The sequence below is a fragment of the Galeopterus variegatus genome, unplaced genomic scaffold (genome assembly GCF_000696425.1).
Source record: "Galeopterus variegatus unplaced genomic scaffold, G_variegatus-3.0.2 Scaffold4544, whole genome shotgun sequence".
Lineage (NCBI taxonomy): Eukaryota > Metazoa > Chordata > Mammalia > Dermoptera > Cynocephalidae > Galeopterus > Galeopterus variegatus.
Window position 1 is genome coordinate 153,652 of NW_007730655.1, and position 2,742 is coordinate 156,393.

Consider the following 2,742-nt stretch of genomic DNA (forward strand, 5'->3'; position numbering starts at 1 on the left):
CCGCTGCCGGTTCCCGCCCGACCCTTGAGTCTTCCTCGAGCCCCCTCTGGCCTCCTCTCCTGCTCCGTTCTCGGGGGACCTGCAGCCGCGGGGAGGCGGATCCCCTTGGGACGACTCCGAGCACGCAGAGCCAATTGCCTCGCACTCGACACCTCCCCCTCCCCCCTGCCGCTTTAATCCTCACGACGACGACCTGTCCCATCCTGCAACCCATTTTATATCAGAGGGCTGGTGAATTCCAGGTCTGTCCGGGGTCCCAGTTTCTCCCACTCCTCGCCTCGTCCCGGGCAACCGCGAATCCAGGGACCTTTTCACTTAGACGTCTGCGGGGCTGAGGTGGCGTGGGCACAGGACATGGAGATGGACACGCGGAGGTCTAGATGACGCAAAAGAAGGCCAGCTCCGCCCCAGGGTGCTCGGTGTGCGCGGCCCACTAGGGCAGAAGCGGTGGGTACTAGAGCCAGACGCCAGGGAGCCGCCGCCACCTCGTGCCCCGGTTCAGTCATGCGCGGTGGGTCTCCACCCGGCGTCTCTGAAATGTGCCTGGGAAGGCGCATGATCGGGAAATATGAGCTCATTCGCGTCCCTGGTCTGGACACCCAGCAGGCAGCCCCAGCCCCAGCCCTAGCCCCGTTAGTGGGCACCGGGTACAGCAGAATTCGAGAAGTGGGGCTTTGCTTTGGAAAATTTTTCTCAAGGAAGTGCTGGCCCTTCGGAACCTAGCTCCTGGCTGGCGTTAAGCCCACCTCTGTGGGGCAGTGGCTCCCCTGAGCCCCGGCACAATCCTGAAAGACCTTTGGTGGGTCTGAAAGTGACTCCCAGGTCTCCGGGGTGGGTCCCAGTTCCCACGCAGGGTGACTGGGGCACCTGCGAAGAGGAGAGGGTAAGGATGCCTTAGGCCAACTGGAGGTGGCCTTTCAGAGGAGGGAGCTGGATGCTGCTGACTGCTCTTTATCCAGGCTTGGGACTGGGGGCACAGGTGTGATCAGCGCCTGTGCAACACAGTAGTTGACCCCAGCCCCTGTCCCCAGTTTTGTTACCCAAATGGACTCATTGAAACGATTTGACCTAGCAGTTCTCTGCCACCTTATGGTCACCCCATAAGTTAGTTGGTCTTTCCTTTCTTCTGGTCCCATTCACATCATGGTTCCTATGGGTGAGACCCTTCCCCCCAGAGAGGAGAAAGAGATGACACCTTTGTTGTTCTAGATGGTACCAGTGTTTCGAGGAACTGAACAAGAGGAACCTCGGATTTGGCTGGGAGGAGCAGAGGGGCTTTCCCCTTTAACTCTGGACTCTGGGGACACCCTCAAGGGGCCACTCTGTACATAAACTTCTCTGAGTCCAGTCTGGGGGTGCTGGAGGTCAAACCTTCCTTCTGGACTCCCCTCCTCTGCTGTCCTCTCTTGCATGTTCTGTCTTCTTAATGCTCAGCCCCCTCTCTATTCTGAAAAAGAATTTCCTGCTGTCCTGCCAAACGTGCGAGCCTTTGGAATCTTTGCCTTTTCTGCTTTAGACAGTTTTCCTCTTAAAGCTTTCCGATGCTGTTCCCTGTCCCCCCACACATGCATGCACCTTGAAGCAAGGTAAGCTAGCATTTAATAAGGTAAATATCCGTTACTGTCTTCTGTGGTTATTGAACATACATGGCAAGCAGTTCATGTTCATGAGCTTGATGGATATAATATTGTGAGCATCCAAACCCAGCGTTGCTGGAGTCCTGGGGGGCAGGATGACTGCGCATTCATTATTCATTCATTCAATCAACAAATAATAATTGAGGATATATTACCCATGCCAACCACTGCCACGGGGCAGCATTCAAGGTGACTCCACAGACTGTCTCAGTAGGAGATGATGGCCTACTGTGTGCAGGGTTGCTGGGACCATGTGACTTTCACCACTGTTTCTGCAGACAAACAAATAGGAAAGTGCCTGGGATCATGGAAGAAAGGTGGGAGTGGGTGGGGGCCACAGAAAGCTTCACAGAGAAGGTGACAAAGGCACCGAAGGACAGCATAGTAATGAGACTGAAGGTGGCCTCCACAGAGAGAGGAGCTGGCAGAGCAGGCGCCGCTGAGGGCCTGGGGAGTGGGGTGAGATGCATCTGCAGCATGGGGTGCCTGGCAGGGAAGTGAGATGATGAGGGGTGCTAAGGTTGCAGAGGACTGGGTGGTGCCTTGTGTGTCTAGTGGGGGCCTAGGGTCCTCATCTGAAGCCAGGGAGAAGCAGAGAGTGTGGATAAGTTGGATGTCAGGGTGAGAATTGGAATCTATCTGGCTCCCTGGCTGCTGGCAGAGGATGGCAGAGGGTCCAGGTCTGTGAAGTCTACACAAGGAGTCTTTTGAGGCTGTTGCAACATCATGGGCAAGAGCTGCATGTTTGTGCCAAGGCTGCCACTGCAGGGAACAGAGTGGGGCACACCTGGGGCATTCTGGTGCATGCTCTGCAGGCAGGGCAAGGAGTACTATGGTGTCATGGGTAGGAGTCCCACTGTCTGGTTCAAATCCCAGCTCTACCTCTTACCAGGTAAGCTTTGGGCAAGCTCTTCAAATTCTTTGTGCCTCAGTTTCCACATCTGGAAAATGGGCATGATGGTAATAACTGCTTGTGCCTTGTGGGGTGCTGTGAGGATCCACCCATCAGCACACATGCAATGATTTGGGGGAGTATGTGGTGGCCCGTGGGCAGCGCTCAGTAAGCATCAGCTGTCCTAGTGTTTTTTTTTTTTTTTTTTTTTTT

General features: G+C 55.1%; 1 pseudogene; it reads left to right on the forward strand.

The window, feature by feature from the left end:
- The first annotated feature begins 504 nt into the window (after positions 1-504).
- LOC103603312 overlaps positions 505-2,742 on the forward strand; it is an 89,772-nt pseudogene continuing 87,534 nt past the window's right edge.